Source organism: Notamacropus eugenii, chromosome 2 (assembly GCF_028372415.1).
Source record: "Notamacropus eugenii isolate mMacEug1 chromosome 2, mMacEug1.pri_v2, whole genome shotgun sequence".
NCBI classification, from domain to species: Eukaryota; Metazoa; Chordata; class Mammalia; order Diprotodontia; family Macropodidae; genus Notamacropus; species Notamacropus eugenii.
In genome coordinates, this window is record NC_092873.1 from 452,349,006 (window position 1) to 452,362,891 (window position 13,886).

Sequence of the window (13,886 nt, forward strand, 5' to 3'; positions counted from 1 at the left end):
TCTTGAGTTTGTGCTATGTGAGGACTGGCTGAAAAAACTGGGAATGTTTTACTTGAAAAAGAGAAGAATTTGGGAGTGGAGACATGAATAATAGTGTGTGTCAACTATCTAAACTGCTCCTGTGTGGGAGAAGAATTATATTTGTTCTAACAAGTGTGTGGAAGGAATTATATTTAGATTTGATGTAAGGCAATAGAGAAACAAAATCTTTCCAGTAATAAGTACTATCCAAGAGTAGAATGAGATGCCTTAGGAGACAGATAACTTTTATCAGATAACTGGATGACCATTTGTAAGATTTCAGGTATGGTGTAGGACGGATTCTGTTTTAGATATGGTTTATAGCACTTGAACACTTAGGTACCTTCCAATTGTGAAATTCTGTTATCAGTGAATGATAACCAAGGGAAAGAGTGTAGTCAAAGAAGAGAAGCCTTGGGGGCAGTCTATATTTGCGTCCTAGGGGTAAGGAGCCAGTAAAGATTAGAGAAACATATGAGTCATATTTTTCCAATCTCTCTTAATTGATTATAATCTTATCTTTTCTTAAGGGACCAATTCAAATATTACATCTTCCTAAATGCATCTTGCCAAAAATATCTCAGTCCTATGCAATCTTCAAATAATTTGCTTACATCATTCGTTAGCTATTTATCATATTTTGTTATACTGTTAGATACTTATAAATGTGTCTTATTTACCCAAATAGCTTATATACCCTTTGCAAGGAAGAATATGCTGGATTCCTTGGTATCATGTATAGCACACAATAGATGTTTGATAAATAATTGAAAATGATTTATAGTGTTGTTTCTTTGAGTCCATTATTTACTTAAATGCAAATTCTTTCTTTTCCTCTAAAAAAGGTTCTAGAAACAATAGAGACACATTTGCAAAATCAGGGTGACTTTTTCTGAAGTTAAGAGCAGACACGGCTATTGAAAGTGCCAGTGAAATAGTTAAAGTAATTAATTAAAAATAGATGAATCTAGAAATATCAGGTGACATTTATCTGTCTGAAGAACTCCTTCATGGCTATTACACATTCTGATAGTTATCCTGAATAAATGCACTGTGAATTGCTTGACTGAAAGCAGGCAACATAAAAGAGACTGTATTTCAAATGTCATATATGTCTCTAACTTTTCACTGTTTAAAGCTGCTCCCTCAATCATAGATGTTTCCAGATCACTTGGTTTACATCTTCTTCACTGCCATAACTAATCCCAACACATTTGTTCCACAGTTTCTCATTCTTTCCAGTTTATATAGTTAGAAGAAAATTAAAATTGGATTTTATGCTGCCATTTTGTATTTAAAACAGATTTGAGAACTCTGCAGAAATGATCATTACCATGTTGATTTTTTTTTCTCATTTCATATCCTCCAGTCTTTAGAGTTTGCATCCCAGTTTTGACACTAGGGTGTAAGCCAATCCATATTGAATGCTTACATTGCTGTGAGTTCATGAACTAAGAATAAGCAGAAAGTCTTTCTTTTCTAGAACACAGTCAAGTTGTCTGCAAGAAATGCTCTGTGAGCCTCCTCTTACAATACTATTTTATTGTCTTTTCTCAAATGCCAAGCTTATACACATTTTTTATTACATTGCTAAACCATATATCCCAGTTCAGTCAGAGGTTTAAACATTACGTATTCCAGATTGTGGTGCCCTCTGTGTTTCAAACAACATTATGTTCTGGTACAGCTGTCACAACAAAAGCATTATACGGTGCTGCACAGACATAAACCACAAACTAAAACCCTGAAAAATGCACAGGAATCAAGGGCAAGCAAGTGAAAATTAGCATTGGAAACCTTGTGTGGCATCAAGGTGTGTCATGTGAAGCCACTGGGGGGTTCTCCTAATAGATAAATCTAAAATATAGCCTGTTCCATGGCACATGCTGTGGAATGGAAAATACTACATAGAGAAAACCAGAATCTTCTAAGAACCTCGCACACATCCCATTATTTTATTCTGTGGTATTGCTTTCTCCAATTTAAAAATCGTGCTGCTGTTGGGAATGTGTGCCCAGGTATCACCTTGAGTTCTAAGTGCCAATCATCAATGTGTAGCTCATTCTGTTATTTATGGTATCTCCTTATACAAGGTAGAAAGATGTCCATCAATAACATATATGAGGACAGCTGATTGAGTCATGATTAGTTATAAACTTGAGTCTTGCCCTTCAATTTGGCCTCTAAAAAAGGAAACTCAGAGCCTGGCAGAGATAGAGAACCAAGGATAGAGATAAGTCAGTCAAAAAGTAGATGTTTTATTCTTCCTGGAAGGGAGCCTATGTGGCATTCAGAAATAAGAAATTTAACAAACTTTTAACAAAAAGTTGCTAGGTTTAAGACACTGTCTTAGATTTTTGGAATAGACAGGCACAAAGAAGATCATACCTGTCATCCAGAATGTTACCATTACAAATGATAATAACAATTGGAGTTGATGAGTAGCACAGTGTGTAGAGCCCTAGGCCTGGAGGTAGAAAAGCCTGAGTTCAACTCTGGCCTCAGATACCTAGCTTTATGACCTTAAGTAAATCACTTAATCTCTGTTTTGCCACAGTTTTCTTCACTCTAAAATGGGGATTATAATAGGAACTATCTCAAAAGCAAGCACAAGATATTTGTAAAAAGTGGTTAGTACATAGTAGATGTGTATATGAATGTTTATTCCCTACCTTTCCAATAATGGTACTAAAATAATAATGTTGATGATAATCATGATGCTTTGTAAGTTTGCAAAGCACTATATGTTATCTCATTTGATCCTCGTAAGACTGTGAGAATTGTAAGAATTACCATTCTCGTTAACACAGCAAGTATCTGAGACAGGATTCAAACTCAAATCTCTCTAATTCTATGTCTGATATTCTATGTATGGGAAAAATATGTATATAGATAATTATAATAACTATATCATGAGGAAAACTGGAGAGTGAGAGAAAGGAGAGAGAGAGAGAAAAGGGGAGAGAGAGAGAGAGAGAGAGAGAGAGAGAGAGAGTCTGTTAAAGTTATGGGACATGGCAAGCCTCCTGAACCAGATGAGAAACTCTTAAATAATACTGAATTACTAATCTTTACTTTCTAGAGAAAAGATGAGAAGTTTCTAGATAAGCATCAATTCTTGTAGCATGCCAAGGATTTCCTGTGTTGTACCAATCTTGAGGAACAGACTTGAGGAAAAGAGAAAAAATATAGAGGTATAAAACTAGTTCCTGCTCTGTATTAGGACAATAAGTTATGTGTACAATCCACATGTGAGGAAAGGGAAGGAAGACTACAGATTCCAAGTTCTTTTCCAATTTAGGGGGAAGGGGTCCCAATTAAGGGAATAGTCTAAGTATGAAGGACAATATAAGTTACCAGGATGGTGGAACTCACCATAGGAGTGGGTGGCTTGGTCCTTTACCAATTCCATTTTTTTCCCTCTTGAAGGTGTAGCTCAATTCAAGGGTAATTCTTAGAGGTGATAAAAGTCCACTAGGAAGACAATGAGAATAATCTTCATGATTTATTGGCCTGAGCAGAAATTTTTTATTTATGAAAAAAATAACAACTTGATGCATTGTGCTTTCAAGTTAATTGAGCCTTCTTTTGCCCTTACCTAATCATGAACTAGACTGTAATGAACCTATTCCTAAAGAGCAACTTGGGTGGAGAAAAAAAGAACAATACATATTTCTGATATTCCCAGATGAAAGTATGATTGGTGGCATGAGCCAAAGAGAGTAATTTGTGAAGTACTCCCACCCCAATCAACCCCCTCAAAATAAATTCTGGATGTCTTCCTGTATAATGTAAGCTCTTCGAGAGCAAGTAGTGTTTCACTTGTGCCTTTGTATACTCAGCCATTAGTGCCTGATATGTAGAAATAAGGGACAGAGCCTGGAATTTTTATATCACTGGTCCTGGCAACCTCCAGGTGAAGAATGTAAGTCAATCAATGCAAGTCAGGATATTCTATGCCACTTAAAGTCTTAGACAGTTATCTCTAGCAAAATGACTTTCCCAGGGTCAAATAGCTATATGTGTTATATGTGTGTTTGTCCTTTGTTGTCAAAGAAGACCATGCCATCAGAGAAATAATGATATGACTTGCACTTGACTTTGTTTTGAGAGAGGGAGGGCTGGGCAAGTCACCAGCCTCACTTCTTCTCCACAGTCATCTGAATCCAGTGACCAGATATTCATCAGGATGACTAGAGATGACCCAGGATGAGGTAATTGGGGTTAAGTGACTTGCCCAAGGTCACACAGCTAGTGAGTGACAAGTGTCTGAGGTGAGATTTGAACTCAGGTCCTGCTTACTCCTGCACTGGTGCTCTATCCATTGCACCATCTAGCTGCCACTATATGTCTTATAGGTAGCACTTGAAGCCTGGTCTTCTAGGGTTCAAGGATGCCTCTCTATTCCCTGTGTCATGGACACAGTAAATATACTTGACATACTAGATACTTAATCCATGTTTATTGATTAATCTAAATTAACCTTATCTTTTTCAGAAAAAGGAAATAGCAAGGTTTAATGAAGAGAGCTATCTTCATGATCTATGTACTTTATTAAAAAAAAAATTTATTTAAATGACTTTCCCAAAGTCACACATAGATACTTTCTGAGAAAGCCAAGCCTAGAATTGAGGTCACTCTTCTTCTGGTCTTCTGTACTTCTAGTCTTGCGTACATTTCACCACAACAAAAGCTGGCTCAATGTGACAGTTCTGACAAAAGAAAGGAGCAGGAAGAAGAGTATTTCTCTACCAAACTGTTTCTGTCCACTCAAAAAATCTCTCCAAGATTGTTTGCTTTTATTAGTATTATCTGAATTTATTTTAACAAAGTGACTTGAAAATCAGACCATTTAATTTTAAATTAATAGACTCTAACAATAACAAGTTCCTAATTCATGCATAAATGTCAGAATTCTAAAATTAAAAAAAATAAGATTTATGTTAAAGTAAAAAATATTAAGGCAGTTGCATATCCATGTGTAATATAGTAGGAAAAACCTAGGGACTGAGGATCACGAAACTTGGATTCTTATCCTCATTCTAAAATTAATTAGTTGTGTGGCTTTGAGTAAGGTAATTTACCTTTCTGAGAATTAGTTTTATTTATTTACAAAGGGAGGAAGTGGAGAGGCAATTTGGGTCAGTGAGATGATAGGGGGAGGGGCAGAGAAATACCTGGGTTCTAATCACAATTCTGTCCCAAATTATCTACATGACCTAGAAAAGATTGCTTACCTCTCGTTGTTTTCAGTTTCATCAGATTTAAAACAAGGGGTTGGACTAGATGTCCTCTAAGATCCCTTTGGGATAGAATCAGTGATCTATGATTATATAACCTCTACAGTCCCTTACAATTCTAATCCATGAATCTGCCAAAATTGTAAAAGGTACTAGTGCAGCATGAATGCAATATTCACAGTGTCTACGGCAGCCATGAATGTGCCAGGGCAATTCTGAATCGTGAAATACAAGACTCCACATGGAAGACAGAACCAAAACATTTATTCAGAACACCAGAAAGCCAAATTCATCATCGTAACATAGAAATCTATATATGATAACAATACAGAGGACAACATCACCCACAAGCCTTCCTTCTGTTAGGCTTCCCACAAACCATCTCCCTTAAACAAATCACAAACAAGCTCTCTCATTCATGCTAACAGTTGCCTTTCCCAGTTCTGATTGATCTCTGAGTAAACTCCACTCCACTCTGCTCTAGTTCTGCCTCTTACTATTCCTCCCTTCTTACTACACCCCTTCCTGTTCCATGTGATTTAGACTCATGTGACTCAGGCTTCCATGTAACTTAAACAAGTCACATGGGTTTATTAGTGGATAGGAAAGATCTTCCCATTTAAATGACCATTACAACCAACATGGCATCTTAAAAGTAATGGATAAATTAAGTCAAATATATTATTTACAATTAGATGTTCAACTGAGATATATTCTGAGTATGATAGGTAAATGACAGAGCAGACAGAATTCTGGACTTGGAATCAGAAAGATAGGAGTCTGATCCTGACTCTCAGATAACTACTAGTTGTTTGAGCAAGGGCCAGTCCTTCATTTCTCTCAGTCTTGAAGTCCTCATCTGTAAAAATGGAACAATAATAACATTTAGCTCATAGCATTTTTGTGGTGATGAAATGAAATAACATGTAAAATATTGTGCAATACACATTATCAATTTTTACTTTGGGAAAAGATTGAATTAATCTCTTGAGAACCAGCCTACCTTGTCACAGAGACATGCATCATCAGGAGGCTGAACACTTGGTGATAAAACTTTTTCTGGTCTTTGCAATTTATTAAACAGGAAAACATAAACAGTGGTTGTCAGATCTGTGTACTATCACCATATTGAATGTCTGTAGCAATGGTGGAAGATTGGTGCAGAAGGTAGGCATTGTTAAGAATTACATAGTTTTTAGACTCTCAACAAATTTAACTGGATTTTTGGTACAATCAATGTGATATGGTTGTTTAATGATCAACAAGTGGACATATTGCTGGAGTCAGTCAACAAATATTTATTAAGTGCTTACTATGTGCCAGGCACTGTGCTAAACACTAAGGATATAAAGACAAAATCAAGCCTGGGCCTCAAGGAATTCACATTCTGATGGGGAAGACAACAAGAAAACAACTAGGTAGGTATAAAATATACAGAGAGTAAATGGAAAATAATCACAAAGGAGAAGGTTCTAGCATGTGGGGGATTTGCTAAGGTCTTCTGCACAAGGTAGCATCTGAAATCAGTCTTGAAGGAAGCCAGGGAAACTAACAGGTAGATGAAAGGAGGGAGAATCAATCAATTAATCCCCATTCATTAGGCACCTAGTATGTTCCAGGTGTGCAACTATGTGGCACAGTGGATGGAGTGCTGGGCATAAAATTACGAACATTCATCTCCCTGAGTTCAAATCTGACCTCAGATACCTACTAGTTATGTGATCCTGGCCAAGTCACTTAACCTTGTTTGCCTCAGCTTCATCATCTATAAAATGAACTGGAGAAAAATATGGTCAACCACTCCAGTATCTCTGCCAAGAAAACCCCAAATGAGGTCATAGAGGGTCAGACACAATTGAAAAACAACTTAACAACAGCATGTGCCAGGAATAAGGTTCCAAGCATGGAACTAATGCTGAAACAAATAGTGGAAATAGAATTTGTAAAGGAAACGAACTGAATCATATTTACTTGGACAGTCTTGCTATCAATGAAACCAAAAGAAAGAAGGAAGTTGGAACTAAAGGGATGGATAGCTCAAAAGTACTACTTGGAGATAAAAAGAAACAGATATAATTTTTTTCCTTTGCTGAAAAGTTACAAGAAATATTATTTCATGGAACATCTGATCATCCATATTGTAGTCTAGTAGCATTTGCAGAATGATCATCATGAAATTAAATATAACCTACACACCAACATGACCTGTGAGGACAAAATGATGTTTGATAAAGAATTTAAAATGTTCCTCCAAATTAAATCAATATATATCCTGATACTTAGTGACTTCAGTGCAAAGGTTGAAAAAATATGGGTTTGGGAGAAAATATTTGGACAGCATGGTTCTTGGAATAAGTCAGATTGGTTTTTTATTCAAAATCTGTGTGCCATTTTATCATAAACCTTTTCTTCAAGAAAAGAATCAGTTAATGTTGGATATGGTGAGTAACAAAAACACTACAAAGGAAACAATTTTTCTGTATTTTAAAAGACAGAACATAGGAATTACTCCCAAATCAGCCTTCTCTGAAATGTAAAACCACAGAGTTATTTGAGCTAAGATTAAAATTTATAATAAACAAGAATAAAGAATAGCGTTGACAAAAAAGATATGGCATACAATTAGGATTTAGCGCTGAATTATTTGAACATGTTATTGAAATTTAAAAACTGAGAGAGAACAGAAAAAACATGAAACCTACTCACTAATTTTATTAAGAAGTTAATCAAATGTCATTTTATTGCTACAATAAAAAGATTAAAGAAGCCCAGATATTATCTTAACAGCAAATATATATGACTTACTCACCAAATGGTGAATTGGCTGCTAAAGGGTATAGGGGAATACAATCTAATCTAATCTGTAAAATCTTATGAAAAAAAAAGATGATGGTTAATTATGACCAATATCATCTCATAAAGCAGAGAAAAGCACTGGAGAGAAAATCCAGTTTAAAAGAAGTTTAGCAAGAGGGTCTACTAAGCAAAATCATTTTATAGAGACTCAAAGATGAATTCACAAAAAGGGCCACAAAAAATGAAAAAGAATGGCAAAAATTATTGACTGTTTTTTATCATTAAGTATAGTAGAATTATCACACTTGTACCCTAATATCATAATCCCTGGTATTCTTAAAGGAAAAAGAAATGGCACTAAAGAGAACAGAGATGGAGAAAGCAGCAAGATTGGATCAAGTATACATAAAGGGGATCCTTGATGGATGTTATACAACTGTGAGAGCACTGAGAGACAGATATTCAAGGTATCTGAAGGAAGAGAAGATACCAAAGATGTGGGTGAAGGGAAGGACCTTGAATGTTATTGATTCCACAAAAACATGATAAAAAAACTCACCAAAACCAACTTATCTGTATATTATTATCCCATCTAAACAAGATCTCTATAGTCAGTTTTTACTTCAATGAATAGGAAACAAGTAAATTTTCAGAAATCCTATTCAACAATATTATAAAAGCACATACTAAGCAGAGCACAGACCAGACCAGCATGTAGAGCACAGACCAGTATGGAGCAACAGGGACAGGATCCAGAACAGGATTCAAGGCACCAACTGCAGCAGTTCTTAGAATCCTCAAAACACAAATGCCACAAACAGCTTCAAAGGTCAGGGGGTGGGCTCCTTCAAACAGGAGAGGGGAGTGAAGTCTGGACTTCCAGAAGCAGGTGCTGCATTGGCACCTGCCATTTTCAGAGCTCTCCACCTAGAGCCTCTGGAGGATTTGGAGGGCTGATCAAATCTCAACTTTGAATGACAGCCCAGGGAAACCTCTGCCGAAAGTCCTTGGGGGAACTGAGCCACTGTTCTAATTCTCAGAACTGAGCTCCACCCAGGGATGAAGAGGAGCCCTGGCCTGCTGGAGCTGGAGGCAGTTGTGGTGAGGGAAATCAATTGCAGATTATGGCCAGAAAAGTTTTTGGTTGCTCCCATACCAGTGTGAAGGTCAGGAGAGGAATAAGCACCTCTTTCTTGATTGTACCACCTTGGAGGAACTGAGAACTTACAGGTCCCCAGAATATACCCTCCTCTTGACAAAGGTCTCAAAAGTCAAGTAACTGACTAGGAAAATGCCCAAAAAATGGAGAAAAAAATAAGATTATAGAAGATTACTTTCTTGGTGAGCAGGTACTTTCTTCCTTCCATTCAGATGGGGAAGAACAAAACTTGACATCAGAGGAAGTCAAGATTTCTGCGTCCAAAACTTCCAAAATAAAGACACAATTGTCTCAGGCCATGGAAGAGCTCAAAAATTTGAAAATCAAGTAAGAGAGGTGGAGGAAAAATTGGGAAGAGAAGTGAGAGCAGTGCAAGAAATCATGAAAATGAGACAACAACTTGCTAAAGGAGACCCAAAAATAGTGAAGAAAATAACACCTTTAAAAATAGGGTAACTCAATTGGAAAAAGAGGTCCAAAAAGTCGTTGAGGAGAAGAATGCTTTAAAAAGCAGAATTACCCAAATGGAAAAGGAGATTGAAAAGCTCATTGAAGAAATCAGTTCTTTAAAAATTAGAATGGAACAGATGGAAGCTAATGGCTTTGTGAGAAACAAAGAAATTACAAAACAAAGCCAAACGAATGAAAAAATAGAAGATTATGTGTAATATCTCATTGGAAAACAGCTGACCTGGAAAATAAATTCAGGATAGACAATTTAAAAATTAGAAGACTACCTGAAAGCCATGATCAAAAAAAGAGCCTACACATCATATTTTATGAAATTACCAAGGAAAACTGCCCTTATACTCCAGAGCTAGAGGGCAAAATAAATATTGAAAGAATCCACTGATCATCTCCTGAAAGAGATCCAAAAAAGGAGAAACTCCTAGGAATATTGTAGCCAAATTCCAGAGTTCCCAGGTCAAGGAGAAAATATTGCAAGCAGCCAGAAAGAAACAGTTTGAGTATTGAGGAAATGAAATCAGGATAACACAGGATCTTGCAGCATTAAAGGACCAAAGGACTTGTAATATGATATTCCAGAAGTCAAAGTAACTGGTCTTAAACCTGGAGTCACCTACCCAGCAAAACTGAGTATAATACTTCAGGAGAAAAAATGATCATTTAATGCAATGGAGAACTTTCAAGCATCCTTGATGAAAAGACCAGAACTGAATACAAAATCTGACTTTCAAACACAAGAATGAAGACCAGCATGAAAAGGTAAACAGGAAAGAGAAAACAAAAAGGACTTTCTACTGTTGAACTATTTACATTCCTATATTGAAAGATAATATTTGTAACTCTTGAGACTTTTCTCAGTATTTGGATATTTGGAGGCATTACACACACACACACACACACACACACACACACACAAACAGAAAACACAGGGTGAGTTGAATAAGAAGGGATGATACCTAAAAAAATAAAAGTGAGGGGTGAGAGAGGAATATATTAGAAGGAGAAAGGGAGAAATTGAATGACGTAATTATCACCCATCAAGGAGGCAAGAAAAAGCTTATTCAGTGGAAGAGAAAAGGGAGGAAGTGAGAGGGAAAAAGGAAAGCTTACTCTCTTCACATTTGGCTTGAGAGAATGACATGCCCACTCAGTTTGGTATGAAAGTATATCTTGCACTACAGAAGAGTAGGGTAGAAGGGGACAAGTGGGGTGAGGGGGATGATAGAAGGGAGGGCAAATGGGAGAAGAGAGTAACCAGAAGAAAACACATTTGGGGAGGGACAAGGTCAAAAAGGAGAATGGAATAAATGGGGGGCAGGATAGGATGGAGGGAAATATAGTTAGTCTTACACAACATGACTATTATGGAAGTCTTTTGCAAAACTACACATATACAACCTATACTGAATTGCTTGCCTTCTCAGTGAGGATGGGTGGGGAGGAAGGAAGGGAGAGAAGTTGGAATTCAAAGTATTCTGAATTAATGTTGAGAATTGTTTTTGCATACAACTGGGAAATAAGAAATGTGGGCAATGGGATATAGAAACCTATCTTGCCCTATAAGAAAAGAGAGAAGAGGATAAGGGAAGGGAGGGATGTGAAAGAAGGGAGGGCATACTGAGGGAAGGGATAATCAGAATGCAAGATGTTATGGGGGTGAGGGGAAGGGAGAGATGGGGAGAAAATTTGGAACTCAAAATTTTGTGGAAATGAATGTTGAAACCTAAAAATAGATAAATAAACATTAAAAAAGAGGAGCACATACTAAGTATCAGAAACTAAGTAAACATTGGGGATACAAAATGAAAGGCAAAAAAAAAAAACTGTCAATGCCCTCAAAGAATTTATCATGTGATAGGGAAGATAACATGCAATCAAATATAAATCAGACTTTAAACAGGATAAAAGGAAAATAATTAAAAGAAGAAAGGTACTAGAATTACAAAGGGATTAGGGAAGATTTCCAATAAAAATGGAGTTATCGTTGGGACTTAAGAAAAGCCAGGGAGGTCAGTAAGAAGAGCAAGGAAGGAGAAGCAAGTATTCCAGGCATGGAAGGCAGTCAGAAAAAATGCTGGGACCTGAGAGATGGAGTGTCTTGTTTGTGGAAAAGTCAATAGCCAGTGTCATTGGATTGAAGAGTGAGGACTAGAAAGGTAGAAGAATGCAAGATTATGAAGGTTTGGAACACCAAAAGAATATTTCATATTTGATCCTGGAGATAACAGGGAACCACTGGAGTTTACTAAGTAAGACAGATGATTGGACCTTAGCTTTATGTAGATCACTTGGGTGGCTGAATGGAGAATGGATTACAGTGGTTAGAGACTTGATCCAGGCAGTCACACCCACAGGTTACTATAATAGTTCAAGCATGTGGTAATGAAGGCTTGCACCAGAGTGGTTCCAGTGTCCAAGAAGACAAGGGTATTCAAAAGATGTAACAAAGATGAAATTAACACATACTTCTTGGCAACTGATTGGATACAGATGGTGAAAGATAGTGGAGAAAGCAGGATGACTCCTATGTTGTGAGCCTAAGGGTTGGGAGGATAGTGATCATAACGTTATCAATTCATAATTGATTGAAAGTTGTAGAGAATATAAAGTTGCATTGTATTTATGGTTTGCTGATTATGGGGGAAAAGGCATTCTATTCAGTAAGCAAAACAAATATCGTCTGATAGTCTCTCCCATGCTATCTCCCATCCATATACAGAAATCACTAAAGGTTTTGTTTGTTTTATTTTTAACAGGGTTAATACATGGCAGAGAAACATGAAACATGGCTGTCCATGAGAAACTACAGATAAGCATCACGGAAAGAACAACGGAAAGATTCTTTGTGAATGTCTGCAGTCTGCAAAAATATAGCTAAGACTCCAAAGAAGAAAAAAAGTTAATGATTTTATTTGAAAAATAAAAGTAAAATAGAAAAAATAATAATAGTCTAGTCAGACAATAAGAACAAGAAGACATGATAGGTCTATGGCCAGTACACTCCTCTGGTGTCCTTGTGATATAGGAGAAAGAAAGACCTCTAGCAAGTATTGTGGACCCTGCGGAGAATTTTTGGGAGGAAATGGATAAAAGTCATATAAGATTGGCTGGCATGGGCATCATAGGGAGAGATTACTGAATGTATTAGATCATAGATCCATCAGAGTATCTAAATAACAATGCTGCAGTGTATGTGATAGATTCTATTATATTGGCAATTGTGTGAAACAAAGAGAAAAAGTAAAGGAAAATCCACCACCATTTCTCAATGATATGATGGGAAACTTTCTTCATTGATGGAGATCATATTTTATCTTTAACCTTTTTGTTGAAGAGTTTCCTGGGGCATTGAGAAGTTAAAGGGAGTTGCCCAAAGGGATGCTGCAAATATGTGTACAGGAAAAAAAAATTAATCTAGGTCTTTCTGACTCTAATGCTTATCTATTTACTATGCCCTACTGGCTCACTAGTTCATATACATTCCAGGGCTGCTTCTACTTTTAATAACAGAAGAATATATATTTGGCTTCAAAATATTAAGAATCTTTAATATCATAATTTTGGATATTCTCTCTGCTAACACACTAAATAGCTGATGGTCTTGGGAGAGTTGAAAAACTAAGGAGACAAAAACCTTTAATAAATAAAAGTAAGAAATTTGTAAGATCTGATTAATTTCTTTCTTATTTATTTCACAAAAAATGAGAGCTATTTGACTTTATATAATTTACACTCATTCAACAAATCATATTTAAACAAAAGATCAATTATTTTCCTACTTAATATAGTTAAACATTTTTGTAGTAAATAATACATTAAAAATGTCCATGTATGCATGTATGCACATATATGTACATGCATGTGAATATATGGATATATAATACCTTTCCTACCACAATAAATATCATCAAGATAGTGTTTGTACATACACACACAAACTCACTTATTTGTTTATACATAATACAGTATACAGTCTTGCTGAGAATATTTATTATAGCAGAAAAAGTATATGTTAATGCATTTTCACATATATATGTATGTATATATGCACATCCACATCATCTTGATAATAATCACATTTATGGGCTGGGTAATATACTTCTATATGCTGATCATTATCATCATCATATTTTTATAGCACACATTATAATAGTGCTTTACAGTTTATACAATGGTTTCTTTAATCAACTATATGAGCTAAG

At 36.1% G+C, this 13,886-nt stretch overlaps 1 long non-coding RNA gene across 1 annotated transcript in view; it reads left to right on the top strand.

Moving 5' to 3' along the window:
• LOC140529584 (uncharacterized) overlaps positions 1–13,348 on the top strand; it is a 244,176-nt gene extending 230,828 nt beyond the window's left edge. The window contains exon 3 of the long non-coding RNA XR_011975600.1: positions 12,441–13,348. This is a non-coding gene — a long non-coding RNA (uncharacterized lncRNA). The remainder of the gene's footprint in view (positions 1–12,440) is intronic.
• The last annotated feature ends 538 nt before the right edge of the window (positions 13,349–13,886 follow it).